Source organism: Protopterus annectens, chromosome 8.part0, assembly GCF_019279795.1.
Source record: "Protopterus annectens isolate FY-2018-M chromosome 8.part0, PAN1.0, whole genome shotgun sequence".
Lineage (NCBI taxonomy): Eukaryota > Metazoa > Chordata > Ceratodontiformes > Protopteridae > Protopterus > Protopterus annectens.
Window position 1 is genome coordinate 640,782,785 of NC_056741.1, and position 17,462 is coordinate 640,800,246.

The window sequence follows — 17,462 nt, forward strand, 5'->3', positions numbered from 1 at the left end:
CCCCTATGTCACGAGATGGGTTGCCAACTGGCTTACAGACAGAACTCGCACGGTAAGAATAGCAGGCTCCAGGTCCGATTCCAAACCAGTCACAAGGGGTGTCCCGCAAGGTTCGGTCCTGGGACCCCTACTTTTCAGCATATACTTCTCAGAAGTACAGGCAAACATAGGAGGACTATGGCTAACCAAGTTCACCGATGACTGCAAACTGGGAGCCATAATTGTCTCTCTGGCTGATACGGACATCCTCCTAAGGGCCTTACTGAGATGGACACCTGGTGTCAAATTCATGGCCTCAAGCTAAATACCAGAAAATGCATAGTCATCCCATTTGGGAAAAACAAAACACCCATGAATTACCGGGTACCTTTCAAATCTTCGAACGTTCAAAATTTCGAACATTACATGGTTGAAACCAAACGTTAAAAAAACGTGAAAAAGCACTCGAAAAGCACCAATAACGGTGCTTTTGTGTTGTGCTGCGAAATAAAGCTGAGTTTTTTAAAAAACAGCTTTTTATTCTCTCCATTAGCCCAGAGCGCTTTTTTCTTGTTATTGAAACCAAACGTTCAAAATTTTGAGTGCTTGAAGATAGACTTTCACCTGCACCGTACAGTGCAGATAGGGAGAATTTCCCTTTTCTGCACTGAAGTGCGGTCTCGGAGTTGGTATATTTAAGTAGGGAGGGGCATGAGGGTGCAGGGGTCTTGCCCCTCTGCCTATACTGTTAAAGTGTTTTTTTCCGTATTTTATTTATTTTTTTTTTTTATGTTCAAACATCCAACTTTTGAACATTTGGTCTCGACCATGTAATGTTTGACATTTTGGATGTTCGAACATTTAACATAGACCCGAATTACCACATAGGTGGCAGCCCCCTTAATACAGAAGAGGTAATAAGAGATGTGGGGACCCAGGTAGATAGTAATCTCTCCTTTGACAATTATATTGCCAAAGTAGTTAGGAAATCCTTCTGTGTAGCCCATCTAATTACTAAAGGGTTCGCATCTAGAAATAAAGAGGTTATAGTGCCCCTCTACTCGTCACTCATTAGACCCGTCATAGAGTACATTGCCCCATTTGGGATGTACCCCACAAGAGACTTCCAGCCACTGGAAAAAACACAAAAGTACCTCACCAAGAGGATTACTGGCTTCAAACATCTGTCCTATGCAGCCCAACTGAAAAAACTCTGGCTGTACTCAGTGGCATATCGCTTACTCAGAGGTGATCTCTGCCTGACTTACAAAGCCATGTCCAACTCAGAATTGATGGACATGCTGCACCTAAAGAAATCCAAGTCACTGCAAGCCATGCGCTCTAGTGAGCTAAACCTCGCCACAGCAATAAATAGAACATGCTGGAGGTATAGATTCCTGTCACAGAGACTCCCCATGCTTTGGAACAAAATTCCACATTACATCAGGCAGAGCCCCTCACTAACACTCTTCAAGAGAAACCTTGACAAGTGGATGGGTAACAGAAAATACACCCCTGGGATCACTTCATTGGCTCTGCTTGACAGAGGATCAGTTAATTAATCAATGGGGTGGCAAAAGCCAATACACTCTGGCTAGGCTTATAAATGACCTCGGGCAGATAGCCTAGTACCTACCTATGAACCTAACATAAGTTCAGTTTGTACTCTATTTCTTTTTGACTTTCCACATAGAAAGATTGCATAGTACATTTTGTCCAATTTACAAAACTTGTTATGTTACTGTCAAATTTTAACAGATGTAACTGCTTAGCATTATAATTGTCTAAAAATTGCTGCTGATAATTTATATTGTGCAGGTGTGTCTTCCATATATCTGGATTCCCAAAATGCTTGTAAATACACAATTTGAGAGATATCTTTTTCCACTACCTTTAATCGATTAGTTAGAATTTCAATGTCAGCTGCATTAATAGCCCCCATTCCAGTGCCTAGGCCTCCTAACAGAGTATCATACTGTGCTCTCTTATATCGGCATCTGCCTGTGTCTGGAAATGTAATGTTAAAATGTACTACAACTTTTTGGTATTGTCTGTCTACCATTGTTCAGGTAAAAGGTATTTTAACCAAATGGTCTGTATGAACAGAGGTAGATTTACCTGTTAATATTGATAGAACAAATGCCCAGTGTCTACGGCCTGTAATGACTGTGATATTAGTACATATTACAGAAACTGCAAAATTGAAATTCAGTTGTATTTCCGTATTATTGGGAGGAATACTTGTTCCCTGTATAGTGTGATTACCACACTTCTTCACATAGGTGAGGACTAGCTTTTGTATTGATAATGGATATTTCTTTAAATGTTTGCCTTTTCCCAAATGAAATATAGGAAAATTGACAACACGTAGCAAATCATGTTGCAAGCTCTGAACTGAAAATGTCTGTATGGCATGTACCGCAGTGGTTTTATTTGGTACACTGGAAAGGTGCTCTGTAGGATCCAACTTTATTCCTTCCTTTTCTGCTTTTTTGCCATCTGATCAGCATAGTTATTTAACTGAAAATTTTCATTTGTAGCTTTCTGATGACCTTTTACCTTTTAAGATACTGTAGCAACCCACAAGGGGCTGACTACGAACCAAATTCCAAATAGTGTGCAACACAGAAGCATGCTTGAGTGGTTTGCCCATGTTATTAACAAACCCTCTCATTGCCCATGTAGACATATGCAGCCGCAGAGAATTAACTACATATGCAATGTCTGAAAAAAATATTGACAGGTGGAAAATGCTGTAACACATAAAGAACTGCTTGCAGTTCAGCTCGCCGAGCAGACATATGTCCCAGTAACTGAATTAGAGTCAGTTGTCACATAGAAGGGCTTTCTGGTACTACTGCAAATTCTGTCCGATACTGTCCATTGTCCCAAAATTGAGCACCATCAACAAAGATGGATGGCCTGTCTTCCTGAAAGTCAGGAGACAGGATGGGCTTTTCTGGATTTGAGATATGCTTAATGCATTTGTGTCGTTTTCCTTCATATCCCATGAAGTTAGATAAGTAATACTTATCTCCTGCCTTTGTTGTAACTTGCTTGACACTGAATAATGCCAACCATTTTGCAAACACTGCTTGACTGACATCATCAATCAGTTTATTTAGCTGAGTCTCATTTACCAAAGCCTGTATGGCATAATGCGGTGTCTGTACTATAATGTCTTTAGAAAAGGCTGTTAGGTATTCAGTTTGTTTTAAACCCCAATAAATTGCCAAAAGTTGTTGAATGCACGGGTGGTATCCCCTCTCAACGTGTCATTTTTCTACTGAAAAATGTAATGGGATGTAAAGTCCTTTCCATTCGAGAATCAGAGCCCTGAGGCCACTCCTGTAAAAGAATAACAGAGAGTATGTTAGGTCCAGCTGCTGCCTGTAACACAAAGGGATGTGTTAGACTTGGGGCCACTAATTTTGTAGCCTTGGCTAATGCTACCTTCAAATCACAGAAAGCCATATTTTCCTTGGATCCCCACTCCAGAAAGGGTAATTCTTTCTGGGTAGAAAGCATGTCATACAGAGGAGCTGTCATACTGGCATAATCCTCTATAAATTTCCAATTATAATTCATGATACCCAGAAATTTGTGCAAATCCGGAATGGTAACCAGTTTATCCATTTGCAAGATTCCCTGCACCCTCTCCAATCAAGGAGTACGCCTGGAAGGATGTAAAATAGTACCTAGAAATTTTACCTCAGGTGACATGAATTGTACCTTTTCACTTTTAACCTTAAACCCTGCCTCCTGCAGTGTTTGAAGGACCTGTGTCACTTTAGCTAAATGCTGTTCTTCTGTTTCAGACTGTATTAGTATGTCATCAATGTAATGCAAAAGAGAATCATCAGATTCTAGACCTTGTAGTATTCATCCAACTATTTGGTGAAATATAACCGGACTGTTTTGAAATCCCTGTAGTAACCGTGTCATGACATACTGTTCATTTTGAAATGTAAAGGCAAAAAAAAATTTCTAGGCCAATCTTTTGCCTGCAGTGGTACTGCAAAGAAACCATTAGCTAAGTCTATGATCATAAACCACTGACTTTGTAGTTTTATTTTTGCTGGTAGCTCTGGGACCCCTGGAATCAGATGAGCCCAGGTAGTCGTGAATTGGTTCACTTTTCGTAAATCAATAACCAATCGGTAAGTGCCATCTTTCTTTTTAACTAGCCATATGGGTGAATTTGTAGGGCTATTTCCCTTTTGAATTATTCCCACATCAAGCCATCGTTGTATGCAGTTTTGCATGTCTGTTTCTGCTTCCTTCGGGATTGGATACTGTTTTTGAAATGGTGGAATAAAATCTTCGTCACTACCTACAGAAACTGCTTCCTATAGCTTCCCGCAGTCTGTGGGCCCTTGAGACCACAAGGTAGGGAACTGTTGTTTTACCTTTAACCATACTTCATTTTCAGTACTGCTGACAGTACGTACCTTTTCAGAACTGTTTGATACATGTATTGCCTCAATCATACATAACATGCAACCTTGTCCTTGCCATATAATACCATTTGGAAGGTCTATGACAGTTCCCATTCTGGACAAAATATCCATTCCCAAAATTGTGAAAGTGCAAGAATTATGCATCAGAAATACCCCTTTTACTGGTTCCCTTTGACAGGAGAATTGTACTTGTACAGGTGTACTACCTATGGCTAGACACCCAGAACCATTAAAACCTGAAATACATGTACGTTTAGACAAGTCAGGAGGCAAATGCCTACCTGTCACTGAGGCGGCCACTCCTCTATCAAGAAGAACATCTTCCCACAGGTTCCCCTCTAACCAAATGTTGGTAAGTGGTTGTCCATCTTTCCCTTTCTTGAAGTTAGTCAAGAAAGAGACTTGAGTAGGGGGGGGTGTCACACCCCTATTGTAGATTCAGTTCCCACCCCGAATCTTTGGTAGTATTAGACTGCAAAGGACATAATTGCAGTGTTTCCTCTGCCTCTTCAGTCAACATAAAAAGATAGATTAAGTTCATACTGCAAGGCTATTTGCTGCTGATAATCAGGATTTACTGGACTGTCAGGAACAAAGTCAGGAGGTACAGTTATATCCTGTGTACTAACAATATTACCTTGCATATTGATACTAGGTGTTACACCATCCCTTTGCTGTACTGGGAATACTAACTGGCTGTTGAGTGCTTGTGGTATATAAGGGTTGCTGCTGCAGTCCCCTATTACCCTCTGTCACATATTGCTGTGAAGTGTACTGCTGTGTTTGTGCCACTGGCTGCATTACCTGTTGCTGTGGTGGTACTCGTGGCTTATCAAAATTTTTTACGGTACGAAACTTACCTGTTGCCTATTGTTCCTGATGCCATCTGCGATGCTATTTATAATCATTTTTAGTATGACCCACCTGTTTGCAGGAATAACAAATAGGTTGTCTCTTTTGAGGACCCTCTATATATTGAATAACTTGAGAAGTTAACTGAGTGGCTAGGGGAGTTGATGCTGCCTGTTGTTGCCGCTGTATAACTTGCCCTTGACGTGGTTGTCCTGCTATCTGCTGTGGGACTTGCTGTCCCTGATTAATCCATCTCCCACACCCCCTTCCCCTTACTTCACTGACAACGGGAGCAGAACGGGAAGTGTAAATGTTTTGCTTATGGATAGCATTATCTTTACATATAATACATGCTCACAGTAATTTATCTACTAACTCTGTGAGTGTATTCAAAGATTTCTCATAAATAAGTTTAATATCCCCTGGGACACCTTCCAAATGATCCAAAAAGGAGCGCATAACTGCTTTTTGAGAAGTGGCATATTTTATGTCTTCTTCAACAGTATCATGCACTAACATATAAGCCAACTGAAAGTGTTCAGCTTGTTCCTCTAAAGAGTCACAAGCTGTCATTTGAAACTGATCTAAAAGTGCCTCTGTAAGGGATTGTCCCCTAGTGTAAGCTAACAATACTGCTGTCATCCTTTGGTATTTAGTTTGTATTGAATACTTTTTTGCTGAATATAAGCCATAAAACGTTGTGGAATAAAATTCTAGAAACAGCGTGCAGGTGTATCATTCTACACAGTGCCTACAGTTTTAAGAAATGCAGTCATGTTATTAAAAATACTCTTCTGTTTATCCCACTTAGGGAGAGTTTCTAACATCCTAGACTAATGATAAACTTCAGCAGAAAAGCCTGCTGAGGCTATAACAGGACTATTAATAGTAGTATTTAACACTTTAGACTGATATTCTTGTAACTGGGTTTGTAATCTGAAAAGCTGTTGGTTAGCTAAATCTTCTGCTGTAGCAGCCTCATTTTTCTGCATCTCCAGCTGAGCTCATAATGTGTTTATTTCTCCCTTAGCAACAGTTGTGTCACTGTGTGCATCAGCCAGCTGCTTTTCATACTTTTGTTGCAAACGTACAATTTTGTTAATCCCTCTATCATGCCAATAGCTTTATTGCCCTGTTCAATAACAGTTTGTTTAAAAGTCTTAATTTCAGTTTGTGAAACCTTTAAGAAATGAGAAAATTCTTGTGTAAAATTACTGGTGTTACCAGACTCATTCCATTTGTCACAGTAAGTCTGAAAATAACCCATGAGGTCAAGATCCTGCTGACTGCTAACTTTAGTAATCCAATCTTTAAACTCCTGCAAATCAGACTGCAACGTACAAACTTTGACATATTGGTCACCCTCTAACAAATCTTTTGCAACAGGATATATGGAAACAGGAACCATTTTTTGTGCCTCTAGCATTATTTTTTTCCTGGTTGTGTTCCAGGTTCTGTATGGTATATTTATGTCAAGGCATGCAAAAAGCAATATTTAAATCATTGCAAATAGCACATTTTTGTACATCCTGTGGCACTTTAGCGTTACGTACATACCAGTCAAAGGTAGAAATCCATTTACACAGTGCTGGGTTATCTGTTTTACCTAACAAAGACTTACAGCTGCTAACATGCTGGTCATACCATGTATTTAAATAATTCCACATTTATATAAGGTTCTGACACATCAAAAGTAAAAGACTGAGTGCACTTCTTGGCATTTTTGCAAATTGCATTCATTGTTAAAAGAAAAACAGAAGAAAATATTTACCACAAATGTTCTGGAAAAGGTGGCCAGTCTTGACACGAAGATCAGTTGTGGACAGCTTTTCTGCTGTCTTTCGCTGGATGCTGGTGAGACGAAATTTTGGCAGTAACAATTTCGGTACCTCGTGGTTCACCAACTGTCTGAAGAAAAAATAGCTTACTGACCTGTACTGCGCCGCAGTATTTTGCCCGCCAGTCAATGGACGAAGTGTAGGAAGAGAAGAATCGATTCTAAGAAGGTCTGTGCTGGAATGTCGCACTGTGAGAGGCACCTCTTCAGGCCACCTCCCCAGTCATTTGGGCTGGACTGCTCGCCACTGTTAAACTACACCTTTCAGTAGTCTGTACCTTTACTCAATGGAAACACTTGAGAGTTCTGCTGTTACGACATTCATTTACTGCAAACGAGGTTTACACCTAGCATAACAATGAAAGTTATATCAAAAATGTAACTTCAGCTACAGCATCAGGTCTGCAAGAATAGAAGAATCAAAGTCTTGATACAAAAGAAAAAGTCCTAATCTTCATAGTGTCTTTTCTGCCTGCATCAGCAGTTTAGGGAATTTGTCAAAATAATAAGTCTTTCCTTTGAAGCTGGTTTGCTGGCAGTTTGTTTTCCATATTTTAAACATTCTGTCCTGAAGAACTCTTCTGTCCTTGGCTTATATTGCACGTTCTGTTGATGAGACATAGCTGCATACAAGAGTTCATCTTGACCTGCTTGTAGATAATACATTTTACAAAGCTGCATAGTTTATAAGAGATAACATATTTTACTTCTGATTCTTCTTAACAATGAATGCCAAGCTATATAGCTGGCAAGTCAGCTAGCTGAGTTCAAACTGGGTGCACTCTACAAACTTGAAATGCAGAACATTATTTAGAAAATACTCAGAAATCCATTTTAACCTGTTCCTTTGTCTCACAAGAGTGTTTGTAAGATTTTTCAAATCTCAAAACCTCTACTCCTTTTAAAAGGCAAAATAAACAATCGGTGCCATGCCTTGGCAAATAGGGAACAAAAAAGAGATGGCAGAAGGAGAGCAACAAATAACAGGGGTCCTTTCTAAAAAAAGCAACAGTCTGATCCTTTAGAATGACTATGCAAGCAGTCTTCCAAGCATATTGCATGCCATCAGAGCAAAATGTACTGTCAGACCCTCGTGAATGGAAATTGAATAAGGGGTATTCTAGGAATTGATCCAGTTGTGGAGAACACCTCAAAAAGTTCTTTCAGAACAGACAACTAAACAAATTTTGCACCAGGACTCCTCTTAGCCTGGCCTAGATAACAGATGCATTCTCATCTCTGTGGTTGAGGATGCTTCTTTTATGCCGTTCCATTCTTTCCACTGATTCTGGAGTAATTCTGAAGATTCAGAAGGGCTCTGCAAAAATCATTGTTATTAGTCCCTTTTGGCCTTGTCAGCATTGGTTCTCCTCTTTTATGAAATTCTCCAAGAGCAGTTATTAAAAGCTTCCTCACAGATCGGACCTATCTCACAAAAGACAAGGGTAGTTTGATATACCACAGTCTCAACAACTTCAACATTTTTAGGCACCTCTTTCATGAGGATGTGCAGCAGATACTAAAGGAGGCAAAAAAAGCCTGCTACTAGGAAGTCTTATATTGGTAAGAGAGTGATGTCCAGCAGGGGTCATCATTCAGACTGCCATCAGGTACAATTCAAGATTTTTTAATGTTTTTGGGGCCTGTCCCCTGCACATACTTAGTGAAGTGCCGGGGACTGACTTGCATTAAGTTAACTACAGTGAACATCCCCTCACTTCTTCAAGATGTTTTCCTCCAAGCAGCCCTGCCTCACTCCTTGAAGAAGGAGTGGTGTTTTTTTCCCATGTCCACGGGGGAAATTGCACTACCCAATGAGCCCCTAAGTGCATTCAACCCTCCCTGCCCTGGGAGAGGCAAGTGGGCCACACCACTTTAATATTTCCTTTTCTTGCCTGACTCATACAGTGCCACTGCTGCTAATCAAACTCTGTTCGCCTTAGTAGCAGTCAGGACTCCATCCTTCTTCATCACAGAGCCAGGTATCACAAAGAGAAAATTTAAAAGGCATGCAGAGCCTTCAAATCAAAGCAGGAAATCCAGACATAAAATAAATTACACTGCTATAAATACTCATTACTAGCATGGGGAATCAGCTACAAGATCTTAAAATATGCTGCAGTTTTTCAAAGTTATGAGGGTGTTATGTGTTATGAGTTATGTAAATGACAACATGCACAACATATCTTGGCTTCATTTCCCAAGACATAGATATTTTAAAAGCAAAAATAAAAATCAGGTTGCTTGTCTGATAATCTTGGTGTACTGTGTATATAGGTTATTGTGTGTGCACTCTTCTTCTGGACAGTGAATGGACCGCTGGCTAAGCATTAGTCTTTTTATATTGTATAACAGGTCTACCCATTCCCAACATGCACTGTATAAAGTTATGCATGCATATGCACCTATCTATCTGTCTATAGATATAATTCAAATGATCTTTCACTTTAATCACAAGTTGTCAAAGTAATCACGGTTGACCTAATGATATTGTTCAACAGATTAGTAAGATTATAAGTCTGATAATATGGAAAGTTTGATTTTTTTTTTATCACTGGTATGAATTTTCTTAAAGATTTATAAGTAGTATTGCAGTTTGCTTTATCACAGTGTGATGAATTGTGTGAGCTTGTGGTGCACTTGCCAGTGTTTTTCTCTTTACCATTCCCTTTCTTCCACTGTGATGTAACCATAGATTTATGTATAATTTACAGAGATGTGGGGATGCATGGGGGCTTGCCTCCCTGCATAAAACATGTTTTCTGTTTTTTTTTTTATTGAGTTATGCTGGGTTAGATGAAGTGTGTTTAGACCAGTTGTGTTTGATCAGCTGAGTTTAGATATTCTGTCTTTTAAATCAAATGACATACGCCCATGTAAATGTAATATTATATTGTGTGTGCGTGTGTGTGTGTGTGTGTGTGTGTGTGTGTGTGTGTGTGTGTGTGTGTGTGTGATATGTAAAGCCTGTGTAGCAGTCAGGGTTCCATACATGTTTGTATATGTATGAATATATCTGTAAATGTTAACAGGCTCAACTTGCCAACATCTACAATGTAAAAAAAAATGGTTGCACAGATCATCAGCCCAGTATATCAGAACACATTCTATTGATCAGCCAAACAAAGAACAATGTGTCCTACTTAAATACAGTAACTCCTTCACAGTACTGCATACTGTATGCTTCTAACAAATACTTATCATACCACAAAAAGCCCAAACGTCTACAACACTATATTTACGTGGGAGCTTCCACCTCCTACACTCCCAACATTAGAGCTTGACTCCCTTACTACTCTGCTTATATATACTAACTCCACAGTTGCACAACCACAACAAAAGGGAGAACACAACTTAAAGTCTATAGTCGAGTTAAGAGGAGTTAGCTGTAGCAGGAATTGATTATGCTGATTAAAAGAACCATATAAAACAGGTCAGTGTGTTTGTGTGTGTGTGTGTGTGTGTGTGTGTGTGTGTGTGTGTGTGTGTGTGTGTGTGTGTGTGTGTGTGTGTGTATATATGGGGCTAGTTTCAAATCTCAAAATACTGAAAGATCAACTTTCAGTATCTTGAGAGAAATACCGAATACGCACTGCAATGAAAAATTTAAAAAAACGAATGTCACTATACTGAAAGTTCATAATATCGAATGTTCAGCTAGCGATGTTTAGTTTTTTAATATACCCTCCACCGCAAAACCACAAACAACACCTCCCTGCCTACATCATAACAAAGCAACAAAACATACACACCAACAAAACCTACACAACCTATGTATAAACAAGGAGGCAAGCCCCTCTGCTTATACCCACCCCTGCTACTTATATATATATATATATATATATATATATATATATATATATATATATACCAACTCTGAGGTCGCAGTACCACGAAAAACACAAAAAAAACTACTGTTACACGCTGTACACTTGCACACTGTCAAACATACATGAGAAAAACACACATACTACACATTTACAAAACTCACCACCTTCAACACTAACACACACACACTGTCACCTGTCTACCCTAACCTACTCCCAAAACTTCCCAAAAACTAAAAAATAATAAACCCCTACCCAAAACTTGTAAGCAGTTAAAACCTACCTGAATTTCCATACACAACCACACATCGTTCGCCATGTCTAAATCCCAGTCCACACTGCACCCGGAAGACAAAGCACACCACACCACAACAACCGCAGATTCGGTACACTAACATTTGCAGTTTCAAATAACTGTACTTTTGTTATTTTCATGTCGAGATACTGAAAGTCTATCTTTCAGTGTTTTGAGATTTCAAAGGGGACCCACATACATGTATGTATTGCAATGCAGTCTCTGATAATTTTTAATATTTTCAATAGTTATGATCACAGCCTTCTTGTCAAAATAATGTGAAGTGATCTGCATTAGTTTTACGTTAGCATGCATTATTGGAATGTTTTGCTGTTGAGGTAACTATGGTAATGTTGCTGTATTAGATCATTAGTTGCCTAATTGATTTTTAATTGTTTAATTGAGTAATTTTACCGCCAATTCATGTATTTATGAGTTGTAATTTTGGTGTTTTTTATCTGAAGAAGCGTAGAGGCATCTACGTGAAAGCGCTCATCTTTGTGTCTTTATTAAATAAATTGTTCCGTTTTGTTGCAACCAGCTTCCTTGTGGATTTATTTGGATTCGTGGTGAGACCATCTGTTTTTCTGTTTCTCATATATATATATATATATATATATATATATATATATATATATATATATATATATATATATATATATATACATGTATATATTTATATGTATATGTGTGTGTGTGTGTGTGTGTATGTATAACACACACACACACACCTATACACATATGGTTCCCCTGCATGTTGTTGAACATATTTTTGGTTGACAAATATTAGGGGTGGTATAAAATGTCGAAAGTAAGGATAGCCAAATGGTCAGAATGTCGACAGTATGTTTCATTGAGACAGGTTAGTGAAGTTTGGAGGTGGTAAGAGTGTTTGTGTATGTGTTTGAGAGTTAGGGTTAAGGTTGAAGGTAGGTGAGGGAACAGGTTTTGTATGTTTGTGTGTGAGTGTTTGTATTTTAGGGTTGGGGTGTAGGTTAGGTAAGGGGATAGATGTAGTGTTACTAGGGTGTATTTGCGCATGTCTGTATGTTTGAATGTGTCTTGTGTAATGGTAATATTACAGGAAGTTTTTTTAAGGTAAGGCGTAGGGTTCCTGTATGCTTTTGTACCTTTTCCACTAATATCCAGGGTAGTTCTAAAGGTTCAGAAGGAATCCCCCATGATTATTGTTGTAGAAAAAACCAGCAGGACAACCATGACAGTAGACTCCACTTCAATAAAATTAAGCATAAAAAGAGGACAAGCACTTTAAAGTATAACTACTCTTCTTCAGATCCTATACAAAGTTAAAATCATATCCATATTATATAATGAAAAACAGGCAATTAACAAACAAAACTTAATATATTCATTAGAATATAGATGACATCATCACATTTCACTAATTGTGCTTTTTCTTGAGTTTACCCCCATTTAAAATGGGTTTGATGCTGACACTGCTATTAATCCCTGGATACTTATGTGCCTGCATTCTCAGTATCCACTTCAATTCAACCTGTTCCAAGTAATTGTTAGTGTCACCACCCCTCACATCTTTATAGACATGTAAAACTCTAAAAGAAAAATAGTGATCCATTATATGTTTGGCAAGAGCATTTTTATTAATGTTAAGTTGTCAATCTCGCCTTCATTCTTGCTGGATGGGTTCGGCCACTCTGAAAGCTCGAGAGCTAGTTTCACCGGCTCGAGGCTCCCCTATATCCCATAATGCTAGGCGGTAACTTCCTCAGATCTCATTTGCCGCTACGCGATCGAGGTGCTCTTTTCAACCGGCTCAGGTTAGTTTTAAACTTTTGACAAGTTTAGTCATCAAAAATACCCCTTTAAGTTAGCTCCCTTGTATAACTTAGATTGTTAATTACTCTTATCCCTTTTTAGTTAATTTTTTCACCAATCTTCCTATCCTAAATTATTTACCTTTCCCTTGGGCTTTAGGCCCTCTCCTCCCTCCCTTGGTAGTTGGAGTGCCTGTGTTTTTGTTGGGAAAAAGTTTACTTTAAACCTTGGAAGTTTTAATTTAAAGTTTTAATTTAAATTTAAAGTGTAATCGGTGTGTGTGTGTGTGTGTGTGTTTGTGATTACATTTTATTTCCTCTTTGGACATGTCCAAAGAATCAAAGGTCTCAGGCTTCAAGAAGTGTGACTCGTGCTGTCAGAAGATGTCTCTGACAGACGGTCACACTTCTTGTGTGTACTGCCTGGGGCCTTTGCACCTGCAGGACTCATGCGCTGTTTGACATGGTTTCAGCCCTAGAGTCCTGCAGGAGCGAAAAAAATAAATTAATCCTCAGAGGATTATTAAACCCTGAGGGTCCCTCCACTCAGTCTTCGGGGAGACCCTCTAAGTCCTCCAGACCTTCGGCTCCAGCCTCTGAGCCAACTTCTGGGGGCTCTAAGGCCATTCGAACATCGGCTCCGGCCGGAGCCGATGAACCTCGAATGCTTGTACCTGTGCTGTCCTCGGCTCCGGCCGGAGCCGAGGAAGACATAACTATGTCGGCTCCGATTAAGCTGTCGGAGCCGGTATCTAAGAATAGGTCCCGTTTCCCATCTATCGGCTCCGTTCATTCGGCTCCAGCTTCACCTTTGCTGTCTGAACGGAGCCATAGATCTCACTCTTCTAGGTCTTCCAGGTTATCGGACCACGACCTTCAAAGAGTAGTGAGTCGACTTCTTAAGTCCGAGGCATTAGCCCAAATGCTTCAAAGTCCGACTCAACAGTCGAAGACTATTCCCACCACTCAAAATATTCCTCCTCTGACTCTTTTGAGTTCGGAGCCGGGGCGGTTCGGACCCGAGACTGTGGTGGCGTTGGAGCTGATACCCTTGTCTTCGGCTCCGTCGTCGGCTCCAATTTCTTCCTTGGAAGAATCTCGGCGCCGGACTTCCCTCGTCGGCTCCGAGGGGGCGAGTGGCATCGGATCCTTGTCCGACCCCGCTCTCCCTCTCGGTGCTTCGGCGCTGGTGAGTTCGGCTCCGACATCGGCCTCGGAGCCATCACTGTCGGTGCCAGGGGAGGTTTTCAGTTTTTCGGAATGGAGACCTCCGGCTCTGCCTGACAGGGGTGCCTTTGAGGTCATGAGGAGCGTGTTAGAACCTGGTTCTAATCCACAGTCAGCTCCTTCTGTCCTTCCCTCCATGGTGCCTCTGGTGATGTCTACTCACTCTCTTGTTCCCGACCGTAGAGAGCCAGCTCCTCAGGTTTCCCCTGTGGGGATCCCCTCCTCTTCCGAGGCCTCTCCTGATCCTGTAGGAGAGCCCCCTAGGAAGAGGCAGTGTAAGAGGAAGCACATTGACTCCCTCGAGTCTGTCACCTCTGACACTGATTTAGAGGATTCTGAAGGTTCCCCTCGTTCCCCCTCTGAAGATGTCTCCTTTGCAGACATCGTTGAAATCTTAAAACAGAGGGGGAATTGGCCAGCCCTCAACCCTTCAGAGGATGAATCAGTGTACCTTGAGGTATTTAGCTCTTGCCCTTCCACCTCCTGGGTGTCCCCTCCCTTTGACCCCCTTATGCAGGTGGTGGCAAAAAAGGCTTGGGCGGCTCCTGACTCAGTGGAACCCACCCCCAGGAGACCATCTAGGTTTATCACGGCCCCCAAAGACAAAGAATTTCTGACCAAGGGCGTCTCTGTTGATGCTATGGTGGTGGCTACAGCTACCAAGAAGGAGCTAGCTGATCCTTCGGTACGTGTTCATCCTCCTAACAAGGAGTCTAGGTCGATGGACAGGTACGGGAAGCGGATGTTCTCGTCAGTGACCTTTACAATGAAATCGCTGAATTACCTGTGCCATTTTACTCGACTTCAGAGGGATTTGCTCAAGGAAGCAAGTGAAATGCTGAAGGACCCAACAGCTGCGGGTTTTCAGGATAGGATGAATTCGCAGCTGGCTACCCTTAATTCTATCACCAACTCCCCCATGTGCCTCCTTTCATATGCGGCTGATGGAGCAAGTAGAGCAGCAGGTACAGGTGTAGCCTTGCGTAGGCATGCCTGGATGCGGCTTTGTAACTTTGCGGACCCCTCTAAGGCGTACTTCACTAATTCCCCCTTTGATGGATCATCCCTCTTTGGTCCTCAAGTGAAGGAAACCTTGACTAGGTGCGAGACTGATGGCAAAACTCTTTCTGCCGTCGGAGTCCGTTTTTCCACTCCTTCTAGACCTTACCCCAAAGGTCAGAAGGGGGAAAGATGTGGTTCCGGAAACAGTCTCAAGGAGACTTGCCTGACGCACAGAGTCGATTCCCCTCTAGAGGCAGAGGGGGGAACAACAATGGTAGATGCCGCCCCAGAGGCAGAGGGGGCCCACAGAATCAGGGCAATCGAGAATCCTTTTCGGAAAAGCCCTTTCAGCATCCCTGAGGTGTTGCCCGACTGTCCACCTTCGGAGGCAGTCGGGGGAAGGTTGTCACTGTACCCAAAAGCCTGGCTATCCCTAACTCAAGACAAGTGGGTACAGTCTATCATTTCCGAAGGCTACAGAATTCCCTTTCTCTTCCTTCCGAAACTGTCCAACAAATCCCTTCCAGATGTTCCACCCAGTCAAAGGGAACAAGCAGCATTAGAGATTTCAAAGCTGCTCGTAAAAAGAGCTATTCAGCCAGTGCCAGCAGACCAGGTAGGATCCAGAACCTACTCCAAATTCTTTTTGGTTCCAAAGAAAACAGGGGACTGGAGACCCATTTTGGATCTCAGCAACTTGAACAAGTTTGTCAAGAAAACAAAGTTCCGGATGGTCATGCTGCAGTCCATTCTTCCCCTTTTGGAACAGGACAACTGGATGTGCTCAATAGATCTCCAGGGTGCGTACTATCACATCAAAATGAATCGACGCTCCAGGAGATTTCTCCGCTTCAGGCTGGGAACCAGTCATTTTCAATTCAGAGCTCTGCCCTTTGGTCTCACTACAGCCCCCCGGGTGTTCACCAAATGCATGGCAGTGGTAGGTTCTCATCTGAGACGCGAAGGATTCCAGGTGTTTCCTTATTTAGACGACTGGCTCCTTACAGCCCCCACCAGGCATCTCTTACTCCTCGCCAGAGACTACACTTTTCACACATTTCAGGCACTAGGCATCTCAATAAACTACGAAAAGTCTGTCTTGTCGCCTTGTCGTGTTATTACTTTCATAGGCGCAAATCTAGACACAGTCAAGATGTCAGCCAGACTCACAGAGCAGAGGATAGCAGACATTCACAAACAGGTCTTTCTTCTTTTACAGAACAACAAAGTCAAGGCCAGGCCAGACAGATCCTGAAAGTCTTGGGAATTATGGCTGCGGCCATCCCTCTTCTACCATTAGCCCGCTTCCACATGAGGATTTTACAATGGATGCTCTTCACACAATGGTCTTATCAGAGCCTTCCAATGTCCCATCCTGTTCGGATAACTCAATCGTGCAAGAGTCATCTCTCTTGGTGGATCTCATCCCCTCAGCTCCTCCTAGGGAGACCCTTTGTCCCTCCCCCTCCGGTTGCTACAACGGTTGTGACAACGGACGCCTCCCTGATCGGGTGGGCGGGCATTTCCAGGGCAGGACGGTCCAGAGCATGTGGCAACCGTTCGAGTGCCACTTGCACATAAATGTTCTAGAGATGAGAGCAGTGCTTCTAGCGTTGCAAGCCCTACAAGACTCTCTTCCCATAGGAACTATAGCAATCCAAACAGACAACATGTCTGTAGTGTGGTACATCAACAAACAAGCGGAACCAGGTCTTACCCCCTATGTCGAGAGGCACTCAAGACTATGGCAATGGGCGATCCCTTCTCAGCGATTTCTGTTAGCAACGCACATTCCCGGGAAGTCCAATGTGATTGCGGCCAAATTGAGCAGAGCTATTCTCATGCCTCACGAGTGGTCTCTGAAGAATTCAGTGTTGGAGAAAGTGTTTCGAAAGTGGGGCAGGCCTTGCTGCGACCTTTTTGCTACTCCCCAAAACAGCAAGTGCGACGATTTTTTCACCCTCTTTCCCCAACCAGGCCATCCCAGCAGAGACGCTCTAGTACACGTTTGGCCCCGGGGACTTCTATATGCTTTCCCCCCCTTCCCACTGATATCCCAGCTGATACAGAAAGCCATCGCTCAGGAAGTTTCTATGATCCTCATTGCCCCTTACTGGCCTTGACAAATTTGGTTCCCCTTTCTCCACCGTTATCTGTTGGAACAACCTTGGCATCTGGACCTAGTTC

General features: G+C 41.8%; 1 protein-coding gene across 1 annotated transcript in view; it reads left to right on the forward strand.

Annotated features, from left to right (window-relative positions):
• CACNA1F (calcium voltage-gated channel subunit alpha1 F) overlaps positions 1 to 17,462 on the forward strand; it is a 4,101,209-nt gene that overhangs the window by 1,835,552 nt on the left and 2,248,195 nt on the right. The window lies entirely within an intron of this gene.